The sequence below is a fragment of the Thermobia domestica genome, chromosome 3 (assembly GCF_964235325.1).
Source record: "Thermobia domestica chromosome 3, izTheDome1.hap1.1, whole genome shotgun sequence".
NCBI lineage: Eukaryota > Metazoa > Arthropoda > Insecta > Zygentoma > Lepismatidae > Thermobia > Thermobia domestica.
In genome coordinates, this window is record NC_137456.1 from 68,402,981 (window position 1) to 68,419,283 (window position 16,303).

Sequence of the window (16,303 nt, forward strand, 5' to 3'; positions counted from 1 at the left end):
TCAAGTGCTACCACCACGAAAACATTGGCCTGGTACTTGATATGATCATGGATTGATATGAGTTGACCGATTGTTAACTCAACAGATAGCAGACAGCCTGGGCATATCACAGGAGCAAGCAGATCATATTATAAAGAATGAGCTTGGTTAATCAAAAGTTTCTGCTCGATGGGTCCTACGTCTTCTGATTCCCGAACAAAAACGCACTCGTTACCTCCTATCCGTGAACAATTTGAAACTGTTAGAACGTGATGTGGACGATTTTCTCTGTCGATTCATCACTATGGACAAGTGTTGGGTACACCATTACCAGCCAGAAACAAAATAATCTAAACAATGGAAGACGCCTCCTCCATACCCCAAAGAAGGCAAAGGTGATCCCTCCCCCCGCTGGCAAAGTGATGATCATCTCTGTTTTTCGAGATTCCCAATGTGTGATATTCATAGATTATCTGCAAAAAGGTCATACCATCACAGGACAATACTATAGTGACCTTTTAGAAAAACTTCGAGTGCAAATTCAAGAAAAAAGCCACAAATGATGTCCAGAGGCGTTCTCTACCATCATGACAATGCTTCCGGTCACACATCAGCAGTTGGCATGGCTACTATTCACGAGTGCGATTTTAAACTCGTTCCTCATCCACCCTATTCTCCAGAACTGCCCCCCTCAGGCTTCCATTAGTTCCCTAATCTAAAAAAGGCTCTAGCAGGACGATGTTTTGCAAGCGATAATGAAGTAATTACAGCTGTGGAGGAGTTTCTGTGGACACAACCTAAGGATTTTTTCTACTGGAATAAAGAGCACAGCATCACCTTTGGAGCAAGTACGTTGCTGCCAAGGGGATTATGTTGAAAAATAAAGGTATTACCAAATCTGTACTTCTTATAGTTTCCTCAAGGCTTAAAACTTTTCAGTTACACCTCGTATATAGCACTGTAATTCATAAAAAATAGCGGCGAAATTCATACCTTGGTATTACAAGCTAAACATTTACATAGTAATAGAAGTGTAAATATTCGCAGGGTATATTGATCGGATTGTAAGGGCTGACATGCCCTCCAGTAGACTATGCAGTACATTGGAATCACCACATTAGCAAAAAAATAAAAAAGAAAAAAGTGTTGGATGACTGTGAGGTAATCGTCGTAAGTGAGATCGAAAAGCAAAATATTTCAACATTAATCAGTTTCGGAAAACTTGTGCCACTTTAAAAACAATAACAATAATAATAACAAAGCAAAGAAGGACCAATGTTAGGAAATTATATTTTGGAACAACTAGTGTTAGACTTGTGGAGTTTACGTAATTTGTATGGAAGGTCCAACAAATTACAATATGTTTACTCGCCCAACGAAGGATATTTTGCAAATTTGTCGTTCATTAATTGTTGATAAATTAGAGTTGGTGTACGGGCATTTTTTGAGTTGTTAAAAGTGAAGGAGACGACTAGAATGCTGGTAGATCCCAACTAAATTTATCTCAAAATTGTGAGTAAATGAGAATCTACTTGAATTAAGAAATAGCAGAATCCTGCTTCTACTTCTACCAGTGCAATCAATCAAATTTTTCTACCATTCCTGATGGTCACTTGATTTAAATTTAAGTTTCCATATAGTATGACCCTTAGGGAATTTTGCCTTGACATAGAAATTATATCCTTAACGCTAGGGATGCACATGAGACGAAATGAGTCGAGATTTAAAACTGTCTGGACTCTTCTCTGGAAAAGACTGTACCAACTCGCGTCTCGTCTCGAAAATACAACTAGGGGACACGGTGGCTCAGTTAATAGAGCGTTCTCATCTGGTGCATGGGGTCCTTTGTTCGATCCCACCTCGCGGCAAGTGAGCTTTGTGGTGGACAAACACCGTCTGTTCGTGCGGTTTCTCGGGCTTTTCCCGTTTCCTCTCACTTTATTCATACCATATTCATTAAAATGATTTTTTTTTTTTTTTTTTTGAAAATACAGCTGTGTGTCAACTCGTGTCTAGTCTGGAAATTTTCTATCTCGACTGGTTTCGAATTTCGAGACGAGACGTCTCGTTTTCGAGTCAAGACAAAAAATAGTACAAGGTACAGCACAAATTAATTTTCAACATTCTGATTAACATGCGTCAACTCTCACTAATTATGACGGAAGGAACTGACAATCGGATAATAGAAGGACAATGGACGGATACCGGTAGTTGACAAGACGATACTTTTCTGTCTTTTTCAATTGCTCAACTTTGAAATTGATAACATTTCATTTTGCCTTGTGAAATGTTTATTTGAGTGTTTCTTAGTGGTGCCCTCCACTTTTCTACACTTTAAACATATCATAAAAGTAAAAAAAAAGGTAATAATAAAATTTCTCTACGTAATTATTTGTTACTTACCTAATAAGCTATGTAGAAACAAAAGTATCTGAAATACATTGAACAATTACTGGTTGAAACTAATTTTAACAGTATCTGAAAGTTTAAAATTGATTACAAAATGAATACTTAATTCTATTAGGTGGATATAAAGTATACTTGCCTGCAGAAAACAAAATCATCTGGAACTTTTATAAAAAGAAAGGAAACCAATGCAACCTGAGTAGTACAAAAAATGAAATGCTGCTTCTGATATAATGCAGGTGCTAATACTGCAGTTTCAAAGCAGAAAGGATTTCCACCTGATCTTCGTATGTGATTTTCCACATGAGCAACTTTTCCCCACAAAAGTTCTGAGTTTTCCGTGGTATATTAGATGACATACCTGTAACCCTGTAGCGTATCACTAACTCTCTCGGCTTTGGTGCGAGCGGTCCCGGGTTCCAGGTGGGGACACTCAGTCGATTTCCAGTGGAGACACTCAGTCGAAAATATTAAGAGTTTTTCAAATCACCTGGGTTTCCTCATTCATACCAGGCAAATGCCGGGATGGTTCCTAACGTATAGGTCCCAGGCCGCTTTCTTTCTTTCCATTCCTTGGATAGTGTGATTGCCGAGGGTCGTCATCAATCATACTTAACCCGCTAACATAGCCATACATATTGCAAGCCCAGCACTCTAATTCCTAATCCTAATCAGATGACATACCTTTCCAGTTAAAATTTTCGAGTGAGCTCATAGATTTCCAAAGTAGGGGCCGTATGGGGCAAAGTCAATTAGATGGGCCTTCTGACATTGAAATTCTTCGTTGCATTGAAATTTAGCATCCCTTTCAGCACCGGGGCTACATTGAAACGTGCGGTCTACAGCCTAACGTGGTATCCGAACTACATAAACTCTCGCCAGGAATTGGACTCGGGTCTTCAGTATCAAAGGCACGTAGGGTAATGACTTTTTTCTATCTCACTTCTTTCTTTCCAGTCGTCTGTGATTTATAAACGCTGTAAGTTTTATCACAAACACGTGGCAAGATTTTTATCCTTGTGTAAATTTATTTAAATCCATTTCTCATGAATTTCGCATTTTTCAATTCATTAATATACCCTAGTAGCAGAGACAACTTGCAAACCGCTTGCTGTAAGCTTGCATTTCAAGTCGACCAAGCTTGCATCCAGCTTGATTGGAAAGCGTGCAAACATGCCGCAAGCTGGATTCCAGTAACGAAGTTACATGGGGGGCGACCTTGCATTCAGTGTGCCATTCAAGCTTGACGCAAGCGTTTTACGCTGTCAGCAAGTCAATAACCAATGAACGGCCAGTTATGACGCTCTGCGAAGAATCTAAAGCATCGCTTGCAAGTACAACAAAAGGCAGATTGTATGAAAGCACGCGTTGAAAATGCAAGCTTAGAAAGGGAAAAGCCAAGCACGCGCCAACTGGCGGAAAGCTTTCTTGCTACTTGGGTAGTATTATTTTATCAATTATAAGCTAGCAAATAGCTACTGTAGTGCATATTTGCCTTTGATATTCGTGATCCTCAGTTCAGTTACCGATAAGGCAAAAAGTTCTTGACCAAAAACTGCAAACAACCTACATTTTCCATTAGACAACACCAATCGGAAAATTGTATAAACTGCACTTCAAAGCATAAAAGAATAAAAGGGAAACATACTACCTTCTTTCCAACTTATACACAAACTACAGTATATATACCAATGAATTTTTTCCCCACTAACCTGGATAAAACGCTTTTTCTATCAGTTGATTTCTCAAATGTTACTAACGTCAAATAAGAACGCTACTACAGTGTATATAAGGAAACTTCAAGGCCAAAACAAACTGAAATTTATTGAAATAAAGAAATGAGAAATTGGAACATAATGATCGGAAATGACGTCAATGTATAATAAACCATTTTTCCATCCAGTTGATTGTACGCCTATTTTGTTTTAACTCCCACGCAAGGAAGGATAAATAATGTAACATATGAATTTTACTACAACAAATGGTCAGTAAAAGGGACAGAAAATTGGGCTTATTTCGTTTTGTTATTTCAGTTGTCATCTTTATTATGCAACATAATAATATAATCATGTATTAGTGTGCGTATATACTACTTCAACAGTGCTTTACTACTCTAATAGCGAAGATCTTCGGCAAAGGATGAGCATAAAATAAGGGTAACAAAATAGCGAGGTGAAAAAGCGGCGCGCGACAAATCGGTGCAGTGACAAAATAGCTTCATGATAAAATAATGTAGTGACAAAATATCATGATAAAATAACAAGTGCCGAGTAAAAATACTAGTAAAGTTGACAATAAATTAAGCTGTCTGTTAGTTTAGGTCCGCAGAATGTATTCCATATATTTTCTTTATGTTACGAAATGAAAATGTATGACCTTCGAATTCGATGCTCTGTAAAAAAAAAAGAAAAAAGAAAAAAGAAAGAAAATAAAAGAAAAAAGAAAAAGAAAAAAGATAAAAATTATAATTTCAAATGATTAATGGAATGAAAAAGACAACTCGATTAATGGGAAGATTTACAAATACGATGTTGTCCAGCAACGAATTTATATTTCCTGAGATCGGCCCAGGATCCTCTCACATCAGAGGTTTGTGGCCTAGTGTGCTCCATCTTCCCGTCATATACAACGATTTTCCATCCGATCTGCACTGGAAAATAAAAATCGTATGTGACGTACTTTAAAACGTAGGTTACATGTGTAAATCCTGTATTTTTTGGACTTAACAGCCTGCCTTACTAAAAATAATGCAAAATGTACCATTTTTCTTTTGCTTGTTTATTCATAAGTGAAAGGAGATAATGATATAGATAATATTGTTATATAGATAATATTCTATAGATAATGTTGTTCTACAACAGAAAATATGAACCTGAAGAATTTTCAGTGTTGCCATCCATAGAAATTACAGTGTTGCCAGGATAATAATTTCCCTAAACTCTAAGTTAAGGCAGCGACTAGAGGAACGATCTCAACTGCACTTGGTTACGTATTGTGTTGTTTTGGTTTGCTGTGAACTACGTTTTAAATAGCATTATTATTTAGTTTTAATAACTGTATGTTAAAACTATTTTGTTTATTACAAACTAAATACAACTATTATTTAAAAAAATAGTTCACAGGAAACCAAAACAACATGATACGTAATCAAATGCGGTTGAGTTCGTTCCTCTAGTCGCTGCCTTAACTTAGATTTTAGGGAAATTGTTATTCTGGCAACACTGTAATTTCTATGGATGGCAACACTGAAAATTGTTCAGGTTGATATTTTCTGTTGTAGTACAACATTATCTATGATTGTGGTAAGTTGCATTTTATTATGTCCTTTCACTTATGAAAAACAAGCAAAAGAAAAATTGTAAATTTTGTGTTATTTTTAGTAAGGCAGGCTCTTAACGTACAGCAAACATATAATTGAGAAAGTATGTTTTATACGTACTTTCCGTGCAAGTGTTCCGAATAAACGTACTTTCCGTATAAACGAAAGAATAGACGGTCAGGATATGGACGGTCAGGATCTCACATACAGATGGACGTATGTAACATATTAACGACGTATGTAACATACGTATATGTATGTAATATGGGGAAGACTGTCAGATGTCATACATCCTGCAACGGAATGATACAACATCTAAACGGAGAAAGTATGTAGCATGTGGATAACGTATGCTCCATACTGATTTCCATAGTAAACATAAGGATTCCGAATTTTTGTACAAAATATCGCTGTCTGGATAACGGCTTTTTCTCAGTTTGGATTTCACTAATTTGTATAATTTTAAATATCGATTTATTCTTAGAAATACTTAGTATTTTCTCATATGAAATATGTTTTTTTTTATTTCAAAATTTGATCAAAATTTAAATAAAATGAAATGAGATATTTCTTTTTAACATCTCACGATTATGCCCTTTAGCCTAAGGGAGACGGAGGATTAAGACAAGTGAATGATGATGAAAGAATTGGTAGAACGAGAAAGTGGGAGGAAACAGGAGTACCCCGAGAAAGCCCACGGACACGATGTTGTCCAACCACAAACTTACTTGCCAGAGGATCGAACCAGGGACCCCACACATCAGAGGCAAGTGCTGTACCACTCAGCCATCATGCCCCCTGACCAAAATTTTAAACGGCTTGTATTCATATCATTTATTCGTCACATTCTTAAAATTTTATATTTTTTTATGTTTTCTTCTTTGCTGTTCTTTCACATTGCTTACTGGAAATTTCCATCTGAATTTTATGTTCTACAGTAATTTGGATCTAGCGTTTACATAACAGGATTCCTTGTTACAAATAAGGAACTGGGAATATTCCAATGTTTTCGTGACGTTATCATTTTTCTTGATCATGTCACATAACTTGCATAACCATAAGAGGAAGAAAACAGGTCTATCAAATACTATATTTTATAGCAAAACATTAGTTTTGCAACTAACCTTGAAAATCTTATCTCTTAGTTTTAGTTATACGGGCATTTCTACAACCAAGTTACAATACAGCACTAAGTTTTAAAGTCAAATAGACACATTGCTAAGACATCTAATATATATAATACTTGACCAATAGATCAATGTAGGCTAATATCTACGAAAACAATGTAAACTAAACGGACACTATAAAATACAAGGCGTATCTGGAAAGTAAATTAACGTCGTAAACATGTTAAAAAATATCCTTTAACAAAACCATGACAAGATACGTCATTTATGCATAATTAGGTTGTTCATAAGTCGCTGTCCTTATTCAAATTTTTGTCAAGTCTTGGAGCTATCTTTTAGATCCCCGAAGTCTGTCACATGCATATTGAGCCACTTCCAAAAGCTAAAGATACTTGTTCAAGGCATCACAGTTTTTTTAATGGAAGTTTTGAAACACATGTTGTAGAAACTTGAGCCCTTTAGAGTTACCCGTATCAGTCTGCCACTGCTACAGCTGACATTGTGGAAGTGGCACGTGTATGTAGTGGAATTGCTGCACTTCAGCAAAAATTCGAGAAGGACGTTTTGAACTATCCACCGTATAGTCTAGACCTTCGACTACAGATTATCACTTGTTCTGCGACTAAAGAAAGACTTCAGTGGGGCAAGATCCGACACTGGTGAGGTGCAGAAGTGAGGAACTAGTACTCAGACCACCAATGTTATTCTCCAAGTTGTCCTTTACAGAAAAACAGAGATATTTCAGAAAACTTCTGGAACGTACATCCCTAGTCCACCCATCCAGATGAAGAATGATATGTGTGATATGTGATCAATGTGATCATGTATGAAATATGACTTAGATCACGAATTGAATTGGCTTATTATTATTATTATTATTATTATTATTATTATTATTATTATTATTATTATTATTATTATTATTATTATTACTATTAGATATTTTCATCGCCTTATCCTTTATTAATTTCAACAAATGTTTTGGAAAATTTAAAGAATTTTACTATTTTCTGTGCTTGGAATATATATATTTACTCCCTCAGTATTGTCAGATTTCAACTCCAAACGATTAAGAAAAAAATTCTTACCAAGCAATTTAAATAAGGGGACTTCAATGATTGCGAGAAAACTAATACCCTTTTCCCTTATTCTTCGATTTCAGCCTTTTCAGCCGATTCCAAGCTCTTTCACCAAATATTCTTGATGTATTGCAACCTCAAACAATGGCCATATTTCAGAATGGCTGTACGAATGCCACATAGTAAGTTTCACTAAAATCGGTTCAATTTTACGAGAGATATCTGGAACAGACAGATACCCAATGTTTGTTGAGTCTATAAATTATTATTATTATTATTATTATTATTATTAGTATTATTATTATTATTATTATTATTATTATTATTATTATTATTATTATTAGAAATGCTCGATTACATTACACACTTTAAGATTATTTACGAAACCAAGTACACTCTCTAGATAATACAGTATTTTACATGCAATCAATAAATTTTAATAAACAGCCGGCCAAGCATCGAAGGCTGACTTAATAGCACATCTCATGATGATGAAAGTCAAAACTTTCAATGCAAAATCACCAATCTTATCTTAATGTAAAATATGGAAAATTTCTTTCTATTACAAGAATTCTAAAGATTGATTTTAAGTTAATTTCTTAGTGAAGATAAAGACAATTTTGAAGATTACAGTTATCGAAAATGAAATGAAAAATGTCAGTTTTACATCCCACGGTTATTTCGGTTAGGCTAAAGGAGCCGGTGATGATGAGAAATGAATGAAAGGGTGGAATGAAGAAAGTAGGAGGAGACGGGAGAACCCGAGAAAACTCACACAAAAGGATTACAGTTATCGATCGATTGGAGGTTATCGCACTGCACATTGGACCAGAGACACACAAAACCTGGCTAAAACCCCAAAAATGAAAGTTCATGGAAGGGTCAATCAACTAAAGGATATGATCCAGGAAGATCCCAATCATATTCAGCTATTAATGTTACTGACATATGTTCACTGTTTTAGTCAGGGTTGAAAGCCAAAACAAAACTTTGTAAATGTCCTGTATTCATGTGTATTTTCTATGTTAGAGAAGTTTAAGTTTGCGATATTTTTACGGATATCAGCGTCATATCTACGAGTGGGTAACTTTTATTTTTATTCCATCTGTGTATATTATAGTTCAATGATAGATATCTAGTTGTGACGTTATATGAATTTATCAATTCTATGGATGCTTATGGAAAAGTAGGTTGTAGATCACGAAGAAAAACACTTTTTATGGTTTCGTGGGGTTTTAATCTGAGAAAAGGGGCTACAAGACAGGTTTCTTGCTGATATGGTACTTGAATTATTTATGTTTCTGGAACAGTGAACCAATTTTGCCTGCTTCTGCCCGTTTAGGATATAAGTGCATATTTACTGTGAATGGTGTGTGAAATTTCCTAACCAAAATTCATCATATTAATAGTAAGGTGTTCGTTAAAGATATGTCGTTTCAAGTCCAATACTGCCTACATTTGACGATGGTAGATGGCAAAGTCTGCAACGGCATCACGCATACAAAACAGTCTGCAGAAACTGGTTAGATATGCGGTACAAGACCTAAAAAATATGAACACTTACAAGAAGACCTCCACCACCAAGCCTGAAAATCCCGAGTACTTCAAATTTTGTCTTTCCATATTACTACATGCATCATGCACGGATTAGGTTCATGGAGTAGCTGCTTCATGTAGTCTAAAGACTAGACATAAAGAAATGGCAATTTCGAAAAGAAGATAAATCAAGCGTGAAGAAAGGAAAGGAAGACATCCAAAAGAAATTGAAAGCTGAGTTAGGTTTCACTGTTGATGAGTCAAGGCCAGGCGGCAGCGGAACATCAAATAAAGGCAATACCGTTAAGAGTTTTTTTTTTTTTTTTTTTTGTGGAGAATGTGGAAATGGTGACCACGATAAAGAGCCACCATGCGAAACTCATCAAACAATGTTCTGTTTTATTACAGGCATTATCCTCAGATCTAGACATTGACGCAGACAGATTTGAAGAGTAAGCAAATGATATCCAAAAACTATATATTGCAAATTACCGGTGGTTCTACACGCTAGCATCAGTTCATAAGATTCTTGATCATGGGCAGTCCATCATCGTCCATTGTTTGCTTTCGATAGGACAAAGTTCAAATAGGCCCAGGAGGCTAGAAATAAGTACATTAAGCAGTACCGAGAGCATCACTCAGAGAAGACAATGAAAGATGTTATACACCGTCTTTTATGACATCTGATCCCTTTATTTCAACCTTCTGCCACCCATATTTCAACAAAACAGAAGAAAGGCACTATATCAGGAAGTCCGTTCCCTCCTGAAGCCATCCATGCTGCCTGCAACAAGTATTGAGTCTGACTCTGAATAACTAACAATGTAACTATTTTTCCAGTTTCTTTTACATTCAATCTTGAGGGTAATACAAAGTGATAAATTCTATGATGTGAAATGAGAATGTAAAACAGGAAGCACGGGAAATCAGACACGTTTTTTTAAAAAAATAACATGAGAAGCAGGTGAGGAACCAAAAACATAATTTATAAAGACAATTCACACAGAAGAGACAGACTGTTTTGTGATATAGATCGTATAAAAAGTCGCTACGATATTTTGAGGTCTTTTGAAACATAATAATGTATGACAAATATGATTTCACTTGTTACTGTTTTCACATCCTATTGCTCTGTATTAGGTATACTCATATCACACATATATACATATTTTTGCAATTTGTATCCGCCATTTGGAATTTTCCCGTTTTGGTATCAAATTCTCACTGCGCGATTTTCTAAAATTATGTATATCAAGTTTCATAACAATTAAAACACGACTTCCTATTTTGGCCAGGTTTTCGTGGTTCCTGGCCCACCGTACATTGGTGTAAAGGTAACTGTGCGATATATTTCTAAAAAATATAATAAAAAGTTACAGAGTTGCATTTAATTCCTCTGTTTTACCTACAACAAACACTTGGGACTATGCTACCAAACCGCCGGAATACATAATCTGACTTCCCTCAATCAGAATAGGGGAGAGTCTGCTGGCCCCTAAGCCATGACAGGCCACTGCATTGCAGGTCTTGGAGGCGTTACCGTTGTGTCGCTGGTTTATGGTCCCTTTTCACTACTACGGCTATATGAGTAAATAGGAAATTAAACTAGAGATAAGAGAGTTCCTTAGCAAGAAAGCTCGCCCCGTGAGTGATGCACCAACCTATATCTACGTGCACCTTCTACATGTAGTTAGATCTAAAGCAGCGTGTCGAATGTTGTGTCGCGTCGTGGTTTTTACTCTAAGACATTTACCGAACAGAATGTGTGTTAGAGAAGGAAAGAAGAGTAAAATAAAGAAGATAGGGAAGGGCGTGAAGAATTTTGCACCTCACAATTAGCTTGGGTAGTAGGAGGAAAAACCTCTTAAACATGCTCAAGTTATTTGCATGGTAAACCACACAAAGGGGTGGGAAAAGCCATGTAAAAACCATACTTTACTGTTTGTAGTCTATCTTAAAGATTGGGTGTGAATTAAGCTAATATGTTGGTTGAACAGTGAAACCTGCCTATGTTGGCCACCATCGGTTCCATTGAAAAGTGGCCAATTTAGGAAGGTGGCCAACTTACAGAAAATAAGTGTGATTGTTGTATTTTTACAATAGGATTCTAGTAATACTTGATTGTAAAATTTTAATAAGCAATGACACAACAAATACTTTTAAATAATGTATATAGAGTAATCATAACAATATACGGTACTAGAAAATAATTACTACAATATGTTTAATATATGTACAAGTCTGGTACACTGAATTATTCGTATTGAAAACACATTAACACAAACAACCATAAAATAGAAATTGTACGCAGTTTATTGAAATTGATATTGTAGCACTCTGAATTATTCAGATTGAAAATAAGTTAAGCAAAATTATACATTGGACAATTTATATGCAGTTTATACCTTTTTTCGACAGTAATAAATATTTTCTGTAGATACCTTTCGAAAAAAAATAGCAAATCATTTATTACACAAATTTATTCATGGTGGTTCATTCTAAACGTATTTCTTTTATTCTTATCGGCACATATGCACATTCTAATTTTGTAGTTAACTACCACTTGTTAATGAGCTACAAGTGTTTCCCTCAAAATAAAAGATGTTTTGAGAAGGATGGTAAGGAAATTCATATCTCAAAACCTCCGCCACCTTTCGACAAGGCGTCAGGTGCCAATACTTGACAATTGACATGATTAGCTTTAACCTTGAGATTTTTTCAGAATTACTAAAGCTCCTCACTGATGAAAGGAGCCGATATAGCTAACGGTTTCAACAAAACAGAAAGGGTAAACAAATACGTACAACCATTCCCTGAATTCCTGTACTTGCTTTTTCTTATTCACATCTTCCTTCACCACCCCTTTATCAGGGTAGCGTTCTGATCATTGACCTCTAAGAACAAATCGTGGAAATCCACGCTTCTTGTCTCCAGTCACAAATACAGAACATCTGCCTCTTATATGAGAATACGAAAGAGTTTTAAAAAATAACAAAACAGTATTTTGTGTGGCCAAGATACGCAGGTAAATTTGTTATTATCATCACAGGGTAAACATTGCTTCAATGCGGCCAACTTCCAATATAGACAGGTGGCCAACCTACAGAGTAATAAGTAACGAATGTCTTATGGGAAAATGCAGGTTCAAGACGAATCAAGCCAAGATAAGCAGGTGGCCAACTTAGAGAGGTAGCCAAGTTCACAGGTTTTACTATATTTGCTACGCAAGTTGGTTAGTGAGACTTTGTGTTATTTTAGTTGTCTGTATGTGCTATGCAAGGTTGGTTAGTGAGGCATTGTGCTATTTTTAGCACGCATGCTGGCACCCTCTTCTCTTCCTAGGTTTGCATCTGCTTCTTCTGCTTCTTCTGTAGTTGTCTGGTAGTCCTCTGCTGCGATTCTTCTGTGAGGAGATGAACACTTGTCCAGTTGTGTTGGTTATGACATTTACTGCTATATTAACTATCTTCTGTGTGTTTGACCGGACAGTCTTTATGACTTCTGGTCTATTTGCTTGCTGGGTTGTAGAGAACAGGATAGATGTAAATAATGTTACTATCTTATTAATGATATCATCTATTACATCTCTAATTAGTTGTGAGACTTCTTCCTTTGTAATTGATTGGATTACTTTTTATTAGAGGTTGTTGTGTTCTTTTTCTTGTGGAATTTCACCTGTTGACAAGTGAGGGCCGCTGAAATGTTCTTCTTATTGTGTGTGGGCCTGAAAAGGGCCGCTTTGTTTCTCATGTTTGTCACATCTCTGACGATAACATTCGGTTTGTATATTTCAGTTGCTTCCTTCAGTCTAGATGAGCATTGGCAGCTCCCAGCTTTTCCACATCTTCTATGTGTTTTGAAAAGAACCGGATGAGGGGAGCTGGGCCATTTGCGGTCTGGATTCTGGTAATAGTAGTAAAACGAATATGTTGGAATTTAAGAGCAGTTTTTATATCTTGTATGTTGTTGGTGGTAGGGAGACCTGAAATAGCACAAGTGTAAGTTGTTCTTTGATTGTTGTGGATTCTTCTTTGTCCTTTGCGTCCACTCGTCTTCGTTGCATCATCAGTCCTCCCTTCAGTTGTGTTGTCTACCTCTAGTGGAGCTTGTTTTTCTTCTTGTGGTGTATTTTTCTTCCACTTCAAGCACCTGTGTGTGGGTTAATTTTCCTCTGTAATCTTCTGGAATTATCTCTTCTAATTTCTTGCTTTGTGAAGTGGATCAACTTAGTGTGAATGATACTTTTTCTGTGGCTCTCTCTCATTCCCTCTTGGTTGGTGACTGGATGTCCTCTTCTTTTCGTCTTCCTTGACTTTACTTCTGTAATGCCGGAGTCTGGGGATTTGGCTCTTCTCCTGAAGAAGGCCAATTTACTCCTCTTAATTGGAGCTCTGAATTTGCATTTCATCCTCTGGAATCTGCTCTTTCTCTCTGATTTTGTCTTCTTTCTTCTCCTCTCTTTTCTGTTGATTTCTTTCTTGGTTACGGCATCTTCGCGGGGTTTTTCATTACTGTTGATTTTCGATTTGAAAAGGGCCGAGGTATTAAATTTAGAAAAGGGAGCACTGTCTCTAAGTTAAGTGTTTTTTGCCTCTAAGACACTCCAAGAGGAATGTACTGCGTTCACGTCTGTAGACTGTCGGCAAAGCCTGTTCAACCTATATAACCAATGCGAATCTTGGTTCACAATAGGGGGACAGACCGACACAAAACAATACTATTCCTCCCGGTGGTGTTGTGTATTTTTGTGTGCCATGTTTATTATTATTATTATTATTATTATTATTATTATTATTATTATTATTATTATTATTATTATTATTATTAAAGCTCTCTTTCTTAGAACAACTTATCTTAAAAGATTAGTTGTCGTAGATTGCACAGTTTCACACTCGTTTGATGTTCTCGAAGATCTCGAAGTTCTCGGAGTTTAAAACTGAACACTAAATCTTCTTCCTGCAGAATTGTGGTTTAGTGATGCTCTTTTTCAGGCGTCTTCACTCTTCAGTACTCTGTGTTTGACTCAAGATGAGACAGAATGTATTGTTTTAAATGGGATTCCGGCAACTACAGAACTCGGACTTCTATCCCAGGCAAGCACCTCTATGATACTTGCTGTAATCAACTATACTTCGTACAGTGGGATAATGAATGCTCAATTCTCACAGATATGCAGTTATTAGCTTCTAACATAGTACTACTTAAAGAAGTATCATACAGTGAATTTGGTGAATACAGTAAAAAGTGCAAAACTCAATTTAGCTTGCACTACTGCGAAGTATGGCTGTAATATTCTTTTTTTTTTTTCAATATTGAAAAGCCCGTCTCTGACACTTTATTTCACTGACAGATTAATTTCTGCCATGATGCTCCAGAATGTAGCATAGGTAGTAATTTTTTTTAAAAAATTTATTCGTTATAGAAATGCATGTAACAAGGATCTGCTGAACATATCGTCCTATGACAACCAAAGGAACGTAACTCCATTTTCGTAGGTTAACAGGGGAGAGGAGATATTTTTTGCCAAAAATGTTGTCTAAATAAGATGGTAAATACGTTATTGCCTAGCAGACAATTCATGACAAAGTCAGGTTTAATAACACTCAAATGACACCAAATGGGGCTTTCAGAATTATGTTCATAATTCAAGCAAACGAAAATCCTATTCTCCGAGTTACGTTCCTCTGGTTCTCACACTACGACATGCTCCCATCTATTAGAATATTTGAAAATCTCATATTGACATAAATAGTGCTGAAATAATTCCTACAAAAATTAACACATTTTACAGCAGAAGCATGTAGCAGCAAATCCTTTAGTATCATTTTGTGAAAATAACCACTTGTATGTTTTTTTTTTTTAAATATAATTATGTCTCTATTAGTCCTATTTGTAACTAGTAGGGTGGCAAACACGTAAAATAAATGTTAGTCCTGTTGGATCTACTATTAATACTGTTAAGTACCTACGTTATCTTTGCTGTTTTTAGTTCATTGATTTCTATGAGGAATTAATTTTCTATTTTCTTTGAAATGAACTGAAAATGTATTGATGTGATATTACTGATATATTCTTCTAGTTTAGTTAAATGTCTCTTTGTTCCTTAAAATGAATTTGCATTATTTATAAATTTAGCTCTCTGTATCTTACGTCTTGATGACACTGAAGACGTAAATTGCTCGCCCTGTTGGCACCGACATCAGCCCCAGGAAGAGGTAGTTGTGATGACTACGAGAATTACCCAAGATGACATAAAGATTTGTGAGGTCGTTATTAAGGTAATTTTTAATGAAGAACTCAAGAGAATATCACCGAACATGACAAGACAAGATCGGGGGACAGATAGGTCTGTAGTAGAGCGCTTATCTCTGGTGCATGGGATGGATACCTGGTTCGATCCCCTGCCAATAAATTTGTGATGGATATCATATTTTTCTTTAGCATACTCCGTTTCCTCTCACAATCTTATTCCAGCAATCTCTTAGCTCTTAATCATCCATCTCCCTTAGCCAAGAGAGAATAATCGAGGGATGTTAGACCGAAATATTTCATTTCATTTCATTTTTTATAACAGAACAAGAGAGTTGACTAGGATAAGTTAGGAGTTGGGTTTTAATTTGCACCTCTTCCACTGCCCAAAGGACTTGATAATCGAATGAGTGTTTTGTGTGCGTATAGTACTAACCATGTGTGCGTAAGAGGATCATGAACAACCAACAACAGAAGTATACGCCTTAGATTAAGTTGACTAAATTCCCTTCCTTACCTATGCTGCTGTCGAATCAAATCAAATCAAAAGCGATCATGTTTTATTTCAAACATTGGACTTACGCTCTACCATCTCTAGATTAAGAATA